This window comes from Stegostoma tigrinum, chromosome 15 (assembly GCF_030684315.1).
Source record: "Stegostoma tigrinum isolate sSteTig4 chromosome 15, sSteTig4.hap1, whole genome shotgun sequence".
Taxonomy (NCBI): domain Eukaryota; kingdom Metazoa; phylum Chordata; class Chondrichthyes; order Orectolobiformes; family Stegostomatidae; genus Stegostoma; species Stegostoma tigrinum.
In genome coordinates this window covers 1,629,824-1,648,826 of record NC_081368.1, presented here as the reverse complement: position 1 = coordinate 1,648,826, position 19,003 = coordinate 1,629,824, and positions in this window count along the sequence as shown.

Genomic DNA, 19,003 nt, shown 5'->3' with positions numbered 1-19,003 from the left:
TCAGGGATCAGGGCTCAGTTCCCAGCGATTCACTACATATGTTAATGATTTAGACAATGGAACTAAATGTAATATCTCCAAGTTTACAGATGAGCCAAAGCTGAGTGTGAGGGCTAGCTGTGAGGAGGAGGTAGAGATGGTGCAGTGAGATTTGGACAGGCTGAGTGAGTGAGCACATGCACAGCAGGAGCAGCATAATGTGGATAAATATGAAGTTATCCACTTTGGTTGCAAAACAGGAAGACTAATTATTATCCGAATGGGGCTAGATTGGGAAAGGGGGAGTATGCAGCGGGAGCTGGGTGTCCTTGTGTACCAATCCTGAAGGTAAACATGCAGGTGCAGCAGGTGGTAAAGAAGGGAAATGGAATGTTGGCCTTCATTGAGAGAGGTTTCCATTACAGGGGCAGGGATGTCTTGCTGCAGTTGTACAGGGCCCCGGGCAGACCACACCCTCTGATGCCCTCTGCCATATTGACAATTTCCTATTCCCTGGCCCTAATGGCCTCCTGTTCACCATGCATGTCCAATCCCTCTATACTCCATTCCCCACTAGGGTATTGTGTGGGCTCTCAGCTTCTTTCTTGACCAGAGACCTGAACACTCTCCATCCGCACACAACCATCTGGCTGAACTTATTCTCTCACTGAACAATACCACCTTTAATTCATCTCACTTCTGTCAAGTCAAAGGAGTGGTCCTAGCTATGTCTGCTTCTTTATGGGGTATATAGAACGACCCTTGTTCCAGTCCTACCAGCCCCCCTCCCACAACATCAATGACTGTTTCAGTGCTGCTTCATGGTTCCACCTGGACCTTGAAAATTTTGTTCATTTTGCCTCCAATTTATACCCTTCTATAACATTCACATCATTCATTTCCAACACTTCCCTCCTTTCCTTGACCTCTCTGTCTCCATTTCATGGAATACAGCATCCATAGCCATCCATTCCTAAGCCACTGAGTCCCATAGCTACCCTCACTACAGCTCATCACACCTTAGGCCTGCAAGACCGCCATCCCATTCTCCCAGTTCCTTCACCTACATTTCATCTATTTGGCTGATGCCTCTTTCCAGAACAGTGTTGTTTTCCTTCTTCTATAACCGTGGTTTCCCACCTACTGTGGGAGACAGGGCCCTCAACAACATCTGGCCCCTCGCCCGTGCTTCCACCCTTGCCCCTCCCCATCAGTCACAGCAGCATGATCGGCTTTCCCCTTTCCTCAATTTTCATCCCACCAGCCTCACTCCCCCTGTCTGCATTTCACAGCGATTGTTCCCTCTGGGACAGCCTAGTCCATTCCATGACCACCAACACTAACCCCACTTTCAATGCCACCTCCCCATGTAACCACAGAAGGTGTAAGACCTGCCCCTTTACCTCCTCCCTGCTCACCGTCCAAGGGCCTAAACAGCCTTTTCAGGGGAAGCAGCATTTCACCTGCACCTCCTCCAAATCTGTGTATTTTATTTGCTACACCCAGTGGGGCCTACTTTACATTGGAGAGACCAATTGTGGGCTGTGTGTCAGAGACAATGGGAACTGCAGATGCTGGAGAATCCGAGACAACAAAGTGTGGAGCTGGATGAGGACAGCAGGCCATGCAGCATCTTAGGAGTGCAATAGCTGACATTTTGGGCCTAGACCCTTCATGTGCAAGCATGACTGACCATCCCATAGCCTGTTATTTTAACACAGCATCCTGCTCACATTCCCATTTGTCTGTCCTTGGCACACTGCAGCGTTCCCAAACTGGAGGAACACTACCATTTCACCGTCTTTACAGCCTTCTGGACTTAATATGGAGTTCAACAACTTCCAACAGTGTACACATTCCTTCCCCTTAGCTTTACTTGTTACTTTCGCTGTCACCATGTCCTCCCCCCTCACTCCCACTCCAGTGGCACTGCCTGTTCTTCCCAGTCTGGCAGTTAGACACACCATTGTTCTGCCATTCTCACATTCCAATCACTTACTCGGATCTATCAACACCCTTTCTCCTGCAGCACTCCACCAATCCCCGCCAAGCAACAGCATTAATGCCGTCCCCTCCACACTTCACTTCAGCTCTGATGAATTGTGAGCTTGCTCTCTCTTTCCATGGATGCTGCCTGACCTGCTGCAGTGATTTGCTCTGACCTGAGTATTGTGTGTAGTTCTGGTCTCCTTATCTGAAGAAGGATGTTCTGGCTAGAGAGGGAGTGCTACAATGGTTTACCAGGCTGATTCCTGGGATGGCAGGACTGATCTATGAAGAGAGACTGGGTCAGCTAGGACTGTGTTCACTGGAGTTTAGAAGAACAAGAGGTGGGCTCATAGAAATGTATAAAATGCGAACAGGACTAGACAAGGTAAACACAGGAAGGATATTCCCAATGACTGGGGAAGTCCAGGATCAGGGGTCACAATCTAAGGATGTGGGGTAGGCCATTTAGGACTGAGATGAGGAGAAATGTCTTCATCCAAAGACTGGGAAGCCTGTGGAATTCTCTGCCATGGAAAACTGTTGAATTTCAGTTCTTTTCGTTTTCATTTTCTGCTTTCTGTCTCCCTTGCTTCTTGATTTAAAGAGTTACATTTGCTGTTTTCCAATCCAACAGGGCTGTTCCAGAAACTAAGGAATTTGGGAAGTTTAAAACCAATTCATCTACCATCTTGGCAGACACTTCTTATAAGCCCTGTGATAAAGTCCATCTGAACCTGGAGGTTTAACAGCTTTCAGCTTAGCCTTAGAAGGATTGATGGTCCCATTGCATTATTGCTAGACAATTAATCAGAGGCCCAGGCAATGTTCTGGGGACGACAGATGGTGGAATTTGAATTCAATAAAAATCTGGAATTAGGGGTTTAATGATAAGCATGAAACTATTGTTGTCATTAAAACCATCTGGGTCACTAACGCCCTTTAGAGAAGGAATTCTGGCCTACATATCTATATCTGGGGATGGTGGGCCTGATGTATGAGGAGAGATTTTGACTAGGTTGTGATTGTTTTCACTAGAGTCCAGACCAATAAGGGGGGAATCACACAGAGACCTACAAAATTCTAACAGAACTGGACAGTGGAGATACAGGGAGGATGTTCCTGATGTTGGGTGTGTCCAGAACCAGGGGTCACATACAAGGACTCGGGGTAAACCATTTAGGACGGAGATGAGGAGATGTCTTATCACCCAAAGAGTGGTGAGCCTGTGGAATTCATTACCACAGGAAGCAGTTGATGCCAAAACATTGAATGTATTTAACAGGTGACTTGATATAGCACTTGGTGTGAATGGGACCAAAGGTTATGGGGAGAAAGCAGGATTAGGCTATTGAGTTGAATGATCAGCCGTGATCGTGATGAATGGCAGAACAGTCTCGAAGGGCCAAATGGCCTCCTCCTGCTTCTATCTTCTATGTTTCTATGTGACTCCATACCAATAGCAATGTTGTTGACCCTTAACTGCCTACTGCGATGGGCACTAAATGCTGGCCCACATCCTGTGATTGAATAAAAATCGTTCGAATAATTTTCCCTGGTGAATATAAGTGTTTTAATTTCACTCTCCCTTTCAGTATTTCTGGGATGTTATTTTGTCTCTTACTGCAATGATGATAAAAATCTGTTCTACATCTCTGCGGTTTCCATTTTATTTCACATTAATAATTCCTTGGAGTCTCTCTGCAGAATATGTGTGTGTATATGTATATATATATATATATATATATATATATATATAAAATAGTTACTCTTTTCTTCAATATTTGTGTAAGCTCTTACTATCTGTTTTTGTATTTCTACCCATCACTCTCTCATTCCCCAGTTTCTCTCTTGTTATGAAATTTCTTAGTCATTCTTTGCCAGTGTTTAATTTCTATCCAATTTTCGGATCTCCCACTGAACTTTGCAGAATTGTCTGTTTTTTTTCCTTCCAAATTGATACTAAAAAAACTCATTAGATCTCTTTGGAGATTTAAAGAATATTTAAACTTTTCAATAAAGCTAGGGCTGTTGATACAGCCAATCCATTCTGATGTGTGTGGTAAGGCCTTGCCCAATTAGATCAACTTGTCTGGTTTGAATGTAATAATTTTACTGACATGACAGGAAGCAGCTCCATGACAACTACAGTCAAGTTAATCAAAACCCTCTTCTCGAACTGTATAAATTGTTGTTCCCTTTCTAAATTTGGTTTTCTTGTGGTTTAGTTTTGATGAATTCAAGATGAAAAGCTTCAACCACATGTCTCCTTTTAGCAAGGTTTATGCTCTGTACGACAAAGCAATAATTTGAATACATTTTTCACTTCTATAGTTAACTACAAATGGTGCATTCATCTCTCAGTCCTTCTTTCTAACTGCAGTGTATCTTTAGTGAACATTATAAAGTGTTTCCTTAAATTTCTACTGAACTATCCATTAAATTACTTTCCTAGTTCACTTTAGTCAACTCTCTTTTTACCCTTGTTATTGGGTTTACTTCTGCTTAAAACTCTAGTCTTAGACCCACTGTCAAATTCAATCATGGTATGATCACTGCTATGATCTAGGGGCTCCTTCACAATAATCCTGCTTCATTGACTATTACCAGGTATAGGTACTCTCAGAAATTACTGTTCTCTCCGAACCGACCCTTCAGGATACCTTCGCCAGTCAGCTTTGTCCAATCTAGACGTAGATTAAAATCACCTTTGTAATTGCAATACAGTTCTCACAAGGCCCTGTTATTTGATCATCCTACATTGCCGTTTTATTCATTCACAGGTTGTGGTCATCGCTGACCAGGCAGCATTTATTACCCATCCCTAATTGGCCAGAGGGCAGTTAAGAGTCAACCACATTGCTGTGGGTCTGGAGTCACATGTAGGCCAGACAAGGTAAGGATGGCAGTTTCCTTCCCTAAAGGACATTAGTGAACCAGATGGGTTTTTCCAACAATCGACAATAATTCATGGTCATCATTAGACTCTTAATTCCAGATGTTTATTGGATTCAAATTCTACCATCTGCCGTGGTGGGATTTGAACCCTGTCCCCCAGAATGTTCCCTGCGTCTCTGGGTTAACAGTCCAGCGATAATACTGTTTGGCCATCTCCTCGCCTATCTATCCATAAGCCTATAAACTACTTCTATTAATGACCCTAAACGTCAGCTTTCCTGCGGATCCCATGCTGCTTGGCCTGCTGTGTTCATCCAGTTCTACATCTTGTTATTCCCTACAAGTGGCTTCTTACTTTTGGTACTTCTTGTCTCCACTCAAACTGATTTGAGAACTAAGGTGATCTCTTGTGATTGGATGTTAGTTAGAGTGACATGACCTCACTCTGTATAATGTGGACCATGTTGCAAAGACACAAGAGAGCCTTAATCCAACAGTGGGCTTGTCTGCTTTCACCCAACGTCACCAAACATGGGCTATTGGTTCTATTATTAACTTGGGAACAGATTTAAAATATCAAATATGTCCATTCCCCTCGATATGAGCTGTAATTTGGAAATCCTAGACCTCATAAGCAAAATCCTCCTTTGAGATTTAATGACTGATCTTAAAAGATCAGTATTTACATAACTCTGCTCCTTTCTTTATGACTGGCCAGACTTTTTAACAGATTTTTTCTAAGTCCACCAAAAATCCCCTCAAATATTTGTCCAGATCCAGGTACAAATGAATAAACTGTTGGGTGATTTTGAGGTTGAGGTGAAAGGGATGTGTGACAGGATTCTGTGAATCAGACACTGACAGAGTTACAGCCTATTGCATGGGGCTTGTGGTGGAGAGATGGTTGAACCCAGGAATCCTTTGATGTTAAACCGTGCAGTTCTGCTGACAATGTGATTGTGGTTTGATCCTGTGGTTTTGTTGTGTGTGAAAATTAATTTTCCAGCAAGAATGAGGTTATGTAACTTATGCAGCCAGTGTGGTTGGTTTGGCTGAATAACATTGATGCTCCCATTTCAGTTTAAAATGTATGTTTTCCTTACAAACATTTTTATACTGCAACAGATGCTCGCCCAACCAAAACTATTTCACTGGACGTTGTAAATGATGGCTTTTAAAATATCCCTGAATGTGACTGGCTGATATCTAAATGAACATTGTTAGGAACACTGGAACAGGGGGGGATATTTGGCCCACCTGACCCTACCATATCACTTCAATTTCAAAGTTGCTGATTTCTTTCTCAGCTTCATCTTGATATGTTGACATTTAACCTTTAATCCCCTTAGGCAATAAGAATCCGACAAACTCAGTTTGGAAAATTTCAACTGATCCCTATCATCAGCAGCTATGTTGGAGGCCAGGTGTGGGTGGGAAAATGAGATTGAAAGTGGTCTGAGTTCCAGATTCCTGCTCCTCTTTGTGTGAGACGGGGCCTGGCTTGAGTTTTATGGTTATACCCTTCCTCCCTCCTCCCACTACAAAAATAATAGTCTCTCCCTCTCTGAATCAGCCTGGAACTATGTGAAATGTCAGGATTTGGAGACTCTGGAGAAGGGGTAAAAGGTATTTGCTTGAAGGATACCAGAGCCGAGAGCTTAGAACCAGCAGGGAATCTGGGCACAAGACACCACGGGTTAAACCCTCACTGTATGTTCTTTCTCTCTCAGTCTCTCTGTCTCTGTCTGTCTGGCTCTCTCTCTTTCCCTCTATCACATTCCAGCAGTAGATCAAGTACAAATCTTTGGAACCTGTCACTCCCCCGGCCAAGCTGTTCCAGTACGGTTACAACACTGGGATCTACCGACAACATGGAAGATTGCCCAAGTAAGTCCTGTACATAAAAAGCAGGACAAATCCAACCCGACCAATTACCTCCCCCCAGTCTCCTCTCAATCAGTGAAGTGATGGAAGGTGTCAGTAACAGTGCTATCAAGCAGCACCTGCTCAGCAATAACCTGCTCAGTGACGCCCAGTTTGGGTTCTGCCAGGGCCACTCAGCTCCTGATCTCATTACAGCCTTGGTTCAAACATGGAGAAAAGAGCTAAATTCCAGAGGGGAGGTGAGAGTGACAGCCCTTGATATCAAGGCTGCATTCGACCGAGTGTGGCATCAAGAAACCTTAGCAAAACTGGAATCAATGGGTATCGGGGGCAAACGCTCCGGTGTTTGGAGTCACACCTGACACATAGGACGATGGTTGTAGTTATGGGAGGCTAATCATCTCAGCTCCAGGACATCTCTGCAGGAGTTCCTCAGCGTAGTGTGTCAGGCCCAACCATCTTCAGCTGCTTCATCAATGACCTTCCCTCCATCATAAGGTCAGAAGTGGGGATGTTCACTGATGATTGCACAGTGTTCAGCACCATTCACTACTCCTCAGGTACTGAAGCAGTCTGTGCCCAAATGCAACAAGATCTGGGCAATAAAATGTGAGGCTGGATGAACACAGCAGGCCAAGCAGCATCTCAGGAGCAAAAAAGCTGACGTTTCGGGCCTAGACCCTTCATCAGAGAGGGGGATGGGGAGAGGGAACTGGAATAAATAGGGAGAGAGGGGGAGGCGGACCGAAGATGGAGAGTAAAGAAGATAGGTGGAGAGAGTATAGGTGGGGAGGTAGGGAGGGGATAGTTCAGTCCAGGGAAGACGGACAGGTCAAGGAGGTGGGATGAGGTTAGTAGGTAGCGGGGGGTGCGGCTTGGGGTGGGAGGAAGGGATGGGTGAGAGGAAGAACCGGTTAGGGAGGCAGAGACAGGTTGGACTGGTTTTGGGATGCAGTGGGTGGGGGGGAAGAGCTGGGCTGGTTGTGTGGTGCAGTGGAGGGAGGGGACGAACTGGGCTGGTTTTGGGATGCATCCCAAGTGATAAATAAAATTTGCACAACACAAATGCCAGGCTCTGATTATCTCCAGTAAGAAACAATCCAACTACTGCCCCTTGATATTCAATGGTGTTACCATCACTGAATCCTCCACTATCAACACCCTGAGGGTTACCATTGACCAGAAACTCAACTGGACTTACCACATTAACACGGGCTACAAGAGCTGGTCAGAGGCTGGGAATATTGTGGCGAGTAACTCACCTCCTGACCCCCCAAAGCCTGTCCATCTACAAGGCACAAGTCAGGAGTGTGATGGAATACTCCCCACTTGCCTGGATGGGTGCAGCTCCAACAACACTCAAGAAGCTTAACACCATCCAGGACAAAGCAGCCGCTTGATTGGCACCACATTCACAAACATTCACTCCCTCCAACACCGACACTCAGTAACAATAATGTCTGCTATCTACAAGATGCACTGCATAAATTCACCAAAGATCCTCAGGCAGCACCTTCCAAACCCACGACCGCTTCTGTCTAGAAGAACAAGGGCACCAGACACATAGGAACAGCACCCCCTGCAAGTTCCCCTCTGAGCCACTCACCGTCCTGGCTTGGAAATATATCGCTATTCCTTCACTGTCGCTGATTCAAAATCCTGGAATTCCCTCCCTAAGGGCATTGCGGGTCAACACACAGCAGGTGGACTGCAGCGGTTCAAAAAGGCAGCTCACCCCCATCTTCTCAAGGGACAACCAGGAATGGGCAAGAAATGCTGGGCCCAGGCAGCGACACCCACATCCCACAAATGAATAGAAAACATACCACCAGGGTGTGACTGAAAGGTGACCACCCGCTGGGACTGGGATATTGAAAGATCTTTGAGATTATGGACATAGAGGAAGCTAGGAAATGTTGCTGGAGTATCTGTACTAATTAAAGAGGTCATTAAGACAGTAGTAAGAGACAGACTTAGCTTGAAAGAGTGAGATGGCGAAACAGTTCAGATAAAAATCTTCTCAAAACTCGCTAGTTCAGATAAAGTTTAGAAATAGGTGGTGTGAGGTTGCCTGTGAGAGTAGTCACTAGTTATACACAAGTTACTGCAATAACCAGAAATGACTTTTGTTCCATTTAGACAGGACTGTATGGATTAGCAAGTGTAACATGGAAAATGTTGTTTGTGGAGCCAATGAATGAATATAGCAGAATGTTGTCACACAACCTGCTTTCTCACTGGCTCAAAGGATATGTTCATTTCACCATGGAAAATGTTAAACAATGAATGAAACTTAACAAGAGGCATTTGACTTAATACAATGTCTGAACAACAAAACAATACTTTTCATTGTATCTCGGTACATGTATAAATCAAATGCAATTTATTGTAATTATAGCAATATGTGCTATAAGTTACTTTGGAGGTAATGAATATGTCTGTCAGGAGCCAGGGATGGTACATGAGGCCCCACTAGGATCTAGGACTTGATTCCTCAACTCTCCGCCCAACATTAATAAATTGTGTGGAACCTCATGCTGTCCCCAATGTTAATTCTTTCAGAAAGATCATCTTATGCACCATGAAGTGAGTTTCCTGCAATGTATTTAGAACAACTGGTCAGAGCAGAACATTCTCGAATGAACCAGGGAGCAGACCTGATAGTATACAATATAATGGGATGAAATGAAGATCACATGTTCAATGAGCCTTTCAATGACAGTGATCATAACATCATATTCTGTTTGATGGGAAGAAGTCTGTGTCCAAGACCAGTGTTTTAAGCCTGACTAAAAGTAATTATAATATGGTAAAGACAGAACTGGCCGGAACTGGGAAATGAGGTTAATTCATCAGGCAGTAAAGCTTTGAAGAGGACTTACTCAGCAAAGATTTAGGAATAAATTACTACAGAAGCTGGAATCATATTGAAAACAAAAAGTGCTGGAGATCACAGCGGGTCAGGCAGCGTCTATGCAGAGAGAGCAAGCTAACGTTTTGAGTCCAGATGAGGCCTCATCAGAGCTGAAGTGAAGTGCGGAGGGGGCTGCATTTATGCTACAGTTGGGAAGGGGAAGGAAGAGGGGTTCGGAGTTCTGGGAGAGGAAATATGTTGATAGCTCAGATTAAGTGATCAGAATGTGCGAATGGCAGATCAATGGTGTGTCTAACTACCAGACTATAAAGAACAGGCAGTCCCAATGGTGTTGGGGAGAGGCGATAGTGGACATGGTGATAGAGAATGTAACAAATAAAATTAAAAGAAAGGGAAGGAATGTGTTCCCAATCTGAAGGTGTTGAACACAACATTAAGCTCAGAAGTTGTAAACTGCCTAGTCTGAAGATGATGTGGAGGTGCAGGTGTTGGACTGGGGTGAACAAGGTCAGAAGTCACACGATATCAGGTCATGGTCTGACAGGTTTATTTGAAAACACAAACTTTCGGAGTGTAGCCCCTTTGTCAGGTGAAGTGAAGAAAAGCACACAGGCACTGAATTCATCGTCAGAGAGAGAAAAAGAAATACACAAATGGCATGAGTGCTGTGTCAAATAATAAGACTTTGCAGGAGACCGAGTGTTAGACAGTTTGAGTAAAGCGTCAACAGCTCAATAACAAGTGAAGGGATGCACTTTAATCCGATTAAATGAGGCAGAGAGATAATGATAAAAAATTTAAAATTAGATAGCGCTGGAGATAAACTAAATGGCTGGAATAACATGATGGATATAAGAGCTGCATGCTGGGGGTCTGACCAAAATAACAAGCAATCCAAAACTGTATAAGTATTTGAGGTTGAGAGATCACAACAAGTTATCAAGGTGATGCTGACAAAACAGGACAGTAAGGAAGATTTTACAGATACAGAGCAGTGGGATGGAGTCACATATAGTGAGGCATGAACCCAAGATCATGGTAGAGGCCGTTCTCATGGGACCCAAACCTGGCTATCAGCCTCTGCTCGGTGACTCTGCATTGTTGTATATCTTGGAGAGTGTTTACCCGAAGCTCCAAGGCTGAATTTCAATAACCACTGAAGTGTTCCCCCACTGGGAGGGAGCATCCCTCCCTGGTGATCCAAGATAACAAAGTGTGAAGCTGGATGAACACAGCAGGCCAAGCAGCATCTCAGGAGCACAAAAGCTGACGTTTCGGGCCTAGACCCTTCATCAGAGAGGGGGAGGGGGAGAGGGAACTGGAATAAATAGGGAGAGAGGGGGAGGCGGACCGAAGATGGAGAGAAAAGAAGATAGGTGGAGAGGATTGCAAGAGAGTTGCAGTGGGAGAGAGATTCCCTGAGGTTGGTCTGGAGGGAGGAGGGTAACTTCTTCAGGTTAGGCATCCTGGAAGAGGCTTCGCAGTGAGGTTAAAATAGTATCAGAGATAATGGGAACTGCAGATGCTGGAGAATCCAGGATAATAAAATGTGAGGCTGGATGAACACAGCAGGCCCAGCAGCATCTCAGGAGCACAAAAGCTGATGTTTCGGGCCTAGACCCTTCATCAGAGAGGGGTATCATCCAGCCACACACTTTGTTATCTTGGATTCTCCAGCATCTGCAGTTCCCATTGTCACTGATACAATTTTAACCTCCTGGTGATCATTGTGTGGCGTCCATTCATCTGTTACCATAGCGCCTGCACAGTCTCCCCAATATAACATGCCCCGGGGCATGCTTGCCTGCAGCATATGAGATAGACAACGTTGGCCGGGTCACATGACTATCTGCCGTGTACGTGGTGGATGGTGTTCCCACGTGTGATGGTAGTGGCCATGTCGATGATCTTTGTCCACTTTAAACCTGCCAAAATCTCCAATACGTCCTCACTCCCAATGTCAGGCTGTTCAAGAATCTCAGATAAGAAGGAGTAGAGCTGGAGGAACACAGCAGGCCAAGCAGCATCAGAGGAGCAGGAAAGTTGACGTTTTGGGTCTGGACCCTTCTTCAGAAAGGGAGGGGAGGGGAAGGGGTTCTAAAATAAACAGGGAGAGAGGGGGAGGTGGATAAAAGATGGATAGAGGAGAAGACAGGTGGAGAGGAGGCAGACAAGTTAAAGAGGGAAAGATGGAGCCAGTAGAGGTGAGTATAGGTGGGGAGGTAAGGAAGAGGTAGGTCAGTCCAGGGAGGACAGGCAGGTCAAGGGGTTGGGATGAGGTTAGTAGGTAGGAAATGGGGGTGTGGCTTGAGGTGGGAGGAGGGGATAGGTGGGAGGAAGAACAGGTTAGGAAGGCGGACGGTTTTGGGATGCAGTAGGGGGAGGGGACGAGCTGGGCTGGTTTTGGGATGCAGTGGGGGGAGGGAGATTTTGAAGCTTGTGAAGTCCACATTGATACCATATGGCTGCAGGGTTCCCAAGCGGAATATGAGTTGCTGTTCCTGCAACCTTCGGGTGGCATCATTGAGGCACTGCAGGAGGCCCATGATGGACATGTTGTCTGAGGAATGGGAGGGGGAGTGGAAATGGTTCGTGACTGGGAGGTGCAGTTGTTTATTGCGAACTGAGTGGAGGTGTTCTGCAAAGCGGTCCCCGAGCCTATCATCCAGCTCTACACCTTGTTTCCTCAGATTCTCCAGCATCTGCAGTTGCTACTATCTCTGTTCAAGAACCTCACGCTCCTTCTTCCTGCACTCTGTACCCACATCCTCCTTCTCCAAAGTGAAGCCTCTCTGATGAAGGGTCTAGGCCCAAAACGTCAGCTTCTGTGCTCCTGAGATGCTGCTTGGCCTGCTGTGTTCATCCAGCCCCACACTTTGTTGTCCAGGTGTGAAGTAACCATTTAACAACCTACCATTGCCCTCCAGCTCCATGCACAGGTCAGCACCGTAGTCCCTAATGGACCGTACTCTTTCCCAGGTTACCCTCTTCCCCTTGTACAATAATTTGGGATTTTGCCTAATTTTACTCACCAGTGCTTTTTCATGCCCCCTCTTTGCTTTTCTAATTATTTCCTCAAGTCCCCTCTCCCCTGCACTTTCTATAATCCTCAAGGGCATCTGCTGGTTTGCTTCCTTTGTACCTGTTAAAACGCTTTGTTTTTTCTGATCCAGTCCTGAATATTCCTTCTGGGAAAAGTCCCCCGAATCTAATGGATTGCATCTTAGCATCATAAAACAAAATGTGATTGCACGGGTGGGACAGGCATTGGTTATAGTCTTCCAAAGTTAGATTCAGCAAAATGACTGGCCCTGTTTGATGGGAAGGGGTGACACCCACTATGTCTGGCTGAGCTAACCACTGTGTACAGAACTTTTCAGGCCACTTCCATACAGTTATCCCGTGACACTGATTGAGAGCTGAATGACATTCACCTACATCTCGATTTCTGTTGCTATGAAAACAAACTTCTCGCTTATGTGACAACTTTCCATTTTAAGTTTGTTTCATTTTCCAAACAGTTGCTAAAATTGCAATCATAGACAAATTAAATCTCTCCTCACATCATTTTCCTTAAAAGGTACATCTTGTGGTTCAAGAAAACAAAGTATAAAATTAGTTCCATAATTCCTACAACATGTGAGTCACTTCATCCCTTTCCCCACTTCACACCATCACAGTAGGCAAGCCTACATTTTCACGACAAGCTCAACTATAAATAACACGGGCCACCTTTACAATCTCGTTAGAGTTGGGTGGGTGGTTGAACCTACACATCTTTTGCTGTGACCTCAGGAAGCAAGCCTCCATACAGTTCCGTCTCTATTACGGCCTGTTCTAAATGCTCACAGTCAGCCACACAGCCTTGGATTAAAGGTAATCAAGGACTTGCATACATAACCAGGCCTCACTTTTATCACCTTCACCAGAGAGAGGTAGTGGCGTTAAGCTATTATCAGTGGATTAGTTATGCAGAGACTCAGTAATATACTGGGGACCCAGTTCAATTCTTAGGTTGTCAGAAAAACCCCATCTGGTTCACTAAAGCCCTTTAGTGAAGGAAACTGCCATCTTTACCTGGTCTGGCCCACAACAATGTGGTTGACTCTTAACTGCCCCCTGGGTAATTAGGGATGGGCAATAAATGCTGGTCTAGCCAGTCACACCCATGCCCCATAAATAAATAATTAAAATAAACTCAGAGAGTGGGGTGAATACAGAACTCATTCCCACAAGGAATGTTCAAAGTGAATAGGGTTGATTACTTAATGAAAGATGCTCTTTGGTCTGCCCAAAATGTATTGGTCTTCCAGAGCAAGGAGCTAACCCTGAATGGGTGTTGCAGACTGGCACATTCCAAAGTCCAGGACTACGTGCTGAGGAACACACTAAAGCTGGGGGGCAGCTGCTGCCAGGGCACAGTGGGGAAAGACCATGGTCCAAAGGTCACTCTGCTAACGGTAAATGGGGGGGGTGTCCTGTTACAGGGCCCTCCCAATCCCTCATGTGTGTGCAAATGCAGTCTAGTACAAGTAGGAGATGCCTGGTGTTCTGTTTGCTGGATAGAGTCAAACTCCACTGTTTGTTTGCTTCCCCCCATGTTCCTGGACAGAGTCAAACTGCTTTAGTGACTATGCGTATGTAAAGATAATTTTATGCATAAAATATATTTTTGAAATTAAAATCTCTCTGCCATTTCCACCTGTTCAAATCTAAGTAGTTACAGACCACACCTTTCATTTCTTTCCCACCTCCTCCCAGGAGGTTTTGAAACCTGTTACAATTCCAGATTTTCCCAGTTACCAAGAAACTACGCGTTAATGCGGTAGTTCCGATTCCTGCTGAACTTGTCTGATAAGCTGAGTGTTGGTAGCATTTTCGGGTTTTATTGCAGATTGACAGTGTCCACGGTGTCGTGCTCCTGCTCTCTCGGGAGTTTGCTGTCTATCCAAGATGAGCCATACAGAACTTACACAACACAGGTTTTGCAGCACTCAAACATCTGTGCTCCTGAGATGATGCTTGGCCTGCTGTGTTCATCCAGCTTCACACCTTGTTACCCAAAACTCTCCAATGTAATTCATACAATACCATCAGCATCTCTTTCTTTACCAACACTGTTCACCTTGGTCATTTCAATTCACCCTCCCCCCCCATCCCAGTGGGAATGAGTTCCCCATCCACTCCCCGACTCCCTGTGGGAGTGAGTCCTCCATCCACCCCCCAACTCCCTGTGGGAGTGAGTCCCCCATCCACCCCCCAAATTCCCATGGGAGTGAGTCCCCAATCCACCGCCCCCCACTCCCTGTGGGAGTGAGTCCTCCATCCAACCCCCCCACTCCCTGTGGGAGTGAGTCCCCCATCCACCACCGCCCCCCACTCCCTGTGGGAGTGAGTCCTCCATCCAACCCCCCCACTCCCTGTGGGAGTGAGTCCCCCATCCACCACCACCCCCCACTCTCTGTGGGAGTGAGTCCCTCATCCACCACCACCCCCCACTCTCTGTGGGAGTGAGTCCCCCATCCACCACCACCCCCCACTCTCTGTGGGAGTGAGTCCCCCATCCACCACCCCCCACTCTCTGTGGGAGTGAGTCCCCCATCCACCACCCCCCACTCTCTGTGGGAGTGAGTCCCCCATCCACCACCCCCCCAACTCCCTGTGGGAGTGAGTCCCCCATCCACCACCACCCCCCACTCCCTGTGGGAGTGAGTCCCTCATCCACCACCACCCCCCACTCCCTGTGGGAGTGAGTCCCTCATCCACCACCCCCCCAACTCCCTGTGGGAGTGAGTCCCTCATCCACCACCACCCCCCACTCTCTGTGGGAGTGAGTCCCCCATCCACCACCACCCCCCACTCTCTGTGGGAGTGAGTCCCTCATCCACCACCCCCCCAACTCCCTGTGGGAGTGAGTCCCCCATCCACCACCCCCCCAACTCCCTGTGGGAGTGAGTCCCTCATCCACCACCCCCCCAACTCCCTGTGGGAGTGAGACCCTCATCCACCACCCCCCCAACTCCCTGTGGGAGTGCGAGACCCCAATTTTTCTGAATGATTTGGAAATTTCTCCTGAATTCGTGATAGGATTTATTGGGGATTAATTGTGGATTGTTTGGTTTTGCAAGAGAAGAGCCTACATCTAAAAGATCAAAAAGCGCTTTCATAATTTTTAAAGACCTGCACTATTTGGTAAATTTTATCGCTTTCATGAACTTTTTTTTGCCTGAGTGTAGTATGCTTACCTGACTGAGTCACCAACACAGCTCGTTGTGTGTAATATTTTTATAGCTCAAGTTTATCTTCAGTGGCTACAGATGTTAAACCTCACCAACAGAAATTGCTAACTATGCAATTAATTCCTCCAGTTTTCAAATCCTCCCTTAGTGCCTTCGTAGGCTCAGCCACTCAGCCCTAAATTGAAACATCAGCCTGTTGCCCAGCTACAGAGTAGAGTTTGCCTGCATTCATCACTGAAAGGTTACCCTGCATTCATGTAGCACCCTTTTCAGGGTGTCTCAAAGTGTTTTACAGCCATTGAGCCTTTTTTGAAGAGCAGTTACTGTGGGAAAGTAGGGAATGATGGAGGCCATTTGTGCAAAACAATGCCTCTCACAAGTAGCAATGAGACAAATAATTTGTTCAACAGCTTGACAACAAAACATTTTGCATCTACATAACACTTTCAAAGCAATAAGCCAACCCAAGGCTCTTGACCAGTTAGGAGTAATATTTTGGGAATGCTGATTAAGGCAGAAATACATCATTTATGATAAAGCACTGTGGAATATCCTGGAATCATGAAATACTCGATGTAAATGCAAAATTCTTTTAGAAATAGCAAAACTCCCGTTCTTGTTAAACTTGAATGTTGGAACTCGCTCTATTACAGAGTTAGTGATGATATGTAGGCAGAGGTGTGGCCTCATTAGGCACTCAACAGTCATATTTCTTCTCTAGCTCAGTGGTCCCTTTGGTTTCTTGTGATGTACATTTTTCCTGTTACTTGTATTTTGCAACAGGAAAGTGAAGATGAGACTGCATTCTCTAATGGTCGTGCCCTACAATGTGTCAGCTCTGTGCATTTTCCGTTGTAGGGACCATGAGAAAATTCTGATTGAAATGTCATTGATAAGAACATGTTGAGTGGAGGAACGTGAATCATTGAGCTCTGTATGGGAGATTCTGGCCATGGGGGAACTGAATGTGACTGACAAGATTTCATACCTTCCTCACAATACTGTTTCCATTTTAGAATGGGAACCTCTAATCCCTCGCTACAGTTGGAATTTTTTTCTTTCTTAACATTTTGTGAACCGTTTCTGATTTGGAAATTCCCTTGTCTCGTTCCCCCATTGATAGTATCACCCCCTTGCCCCATCGCCCAGCGTCCTTTTCCTCATCCTGCTTATGGGATATCTACTTCGAAACTGCTATCACCCCCTGTGACCCCTCGCATTTCTCCATCCATTTACACAACTGTCCCCCAACCCCCCGCCCTCATCTCTCTCTCTCTTTCTCTCTCACACACACATACAAAGACCCCCAAGGGATGGTCAGAATACTCGATGGTGTGAGATCTGCAATGATCCTGGAACAGATTGCAATCTGGCTCAGGTATCATTTTTCAACAAAGACAAAGTGCAAAATCCAGGGACTTACTGAGAGATTAAACCCACAACATTCCACAAAATATCACTCCACAGTCAGTGAATGCCTTTCAGGGTGTTAACTGTCTCAAAGACCTATAACACCCCCAACCCCACACCCAATCAGGGATGGAGTACCAGGATTTGGACACACTAGCACTGATGGATGAGGATTTCTTGGACATAGAATCAAGGAGATTGTCATCAGAAAAAAGGCCCTTCAACCCATCAAGTCAAAAAGCACTGCATAACTATTCTGATCACATTATCTAGTACATGGCCCATAACCTTGCATGCCATGGCATCGAACAACAAATCTAAATCCTTCTTTAATATGATGAGGTTTTCTGCTTCTCCCACCCTTCCAGGCAGTCAGTTCCAGATTTTCACTGCCCTCTGGTATAAAACGTTCCTCTCTAAACCTCCTATCTATTACCTTAGATCTATGCACCCTGGTCATTGCTCCCTCCACTAAAGGGACAGGTTCCTTCCTGTCTGTGATCCTCATAATTTTATACATCTCAATTATGTCCCTTTACAGTCTCCTGTGCTCCAACCCCAGGCTGTCCAATCTCACTTCATAACTCTCCAGCCCAGGCAACTTCCTGGTAAATCTCCTCTGCACCTTCTCCAGTGCTCTCACTACCCACCTGCAATGACAATTCCAGATCTGTCCACAATACTCAGCGGTGGCCTAACCAACATTTTATACACTTCCAGCATCACCTCTCTGCTCTTAAACCAAAGGCCTTGGCTCGTTAAGGCAACTATCCCATATGCCTTTCCTGCTTTGTCCACTTTAAGGGACCGGTGTACAAGGGTACCAAGGTCCCCCTGATCCTCAGTGCTTCCCACGGTCCTACTGTTCATGTGCTCCCTCGCCTTGTTTGTCCGGCCCAAGTGCATCACCTCACACTTAACTGGATTGAATTTTATTTTCCAGTGATCAGCCCAATTCAAGTTTAAATCATTTATATTAACCACAAACAGCAAGGGTCTCAACAGTGACTCCGGTACGACCCCACTGGACAGAGACTTCAAGTCAGAAAAACACCATCAACCATCACTCGCTGGTCCCTGTCCCTCAGCCAATTCTGGATCCAATCTGTCAAATTTCCTTTGACCCCACAGGCTCTTACCTTCACTATCAGTCTCCCATGAGGGACCTTATCAAAAGCTGTGCTGAAGTAGGTGACATCAAACACACTGCCGTCACCTATACACCTGGTCACCTCTTCAAAAAATTCAAATCAAGTTGGTCAGACACAGCCTCCCTTTAACAACACCATTCTAACAGTTCATGATTAATCCCTGCCTCTCCAAATGCAGAGTAATTCTGTCGCTCAGAATTGTTTCCAACCATTTCCCTACCTTACAGGTTAGACTGGCTGGCCTGTAGTTTCCTGGTTTATCTCTTGCTCCCTTCTCGAACAACAGTACAATGTTACCTGCCCGATGGTACCTCTCCTGCGGCCAATGCCCCTGCTATATCCTCCCCGCCTCACTTATTAACCTGGGATATATTTCATCCAGTCTGGAGATTTACCTACTTTAAGACCATAAGACCATAAGACATCGGAGTGGAAGTAAGGCCATTCGGCCCATCAAGTCCACTCCGCCATTTAAATCATGGCTGATGGGCATTTCAACACCACTTCCCTGCACTCTCCTCATAGCCCTTGATTCCTTTTGAGATCAAGAATTTGTCGATCTCTGCCTTGAAGGCATCCAA